General features: G+C 44.7%; 1 non-coding gene across 1 annotated transcript; it reads right to left on the reverse strand.

The window, feature by feature from the left end:
• Positions 1-243: 243 nt before the first annotated feature.
• Positions 244-315, reverse strand: TRNAD-GUC (transfer RNA aspartic acid (anticodon GUC)). Its single transcript has one exon. It is a non-coding gene; the product is annotated as a tRNA-Asp (tRNA).
• Between the last annotated feature and the right edge of the window lie 208 nt (positions 316-523).

The raw sequence follows: 523 nt of genomic DNA on the forward strand, positions 1-523 counted from the left end.
CTTTCATGCAATTGTTTACATTTCTCGCATCCAACCTCACACCAAGAGATTCCTAATCAACGATGTGTACCTTAGGGCAACTCCTATGGAGAACGACTTGAGACTAATACTCTCAGTTAATGATTTGAATTGTGGACACACTTTCTTTGTTTAATGTGCTATAGTTTGTTGGTTTATAGCTATACTCACGACATAATTCCCTTAGAGAATTCTATACTGACAAAATATAGTTCATCAAAATGGCGCCGTTGCCGGGGATCGAACCCGGGTCACCTGCGTGACAGGCGGGAATACTCACCACTATACTACAACGACCGGAAACCTTGCCATAGCTAATCCTTCGGACATCCCTTCCACCTCTTCTATATCCCAAGGATCGTCCAACCAAATGCTTGTAGCCCTCCATAGGAAGATGGACCGATACGAACGGCACAACCAACGCCAATTTGCTTATGTGAAGAAGCTTTTGAGTTTTGTGACACCACCTATGGAGGAGCCGGAGATCTCCACCTCCACTAGAACC

Source organism: Arachis ipaensis, chromosome B2 (assembly GCF_059453495.1).
Source record: "Arachis ipaensis isolate K30076 ecotype BB chromosome B2, ASM5945349v1, whole genome shotgun sequence".
NCBI lineage: Eukaryota > Viridiplantae > Streptophyta > Magnoliopsida > Fabales > Fabaceae > Arachis > Arachis ipaensis.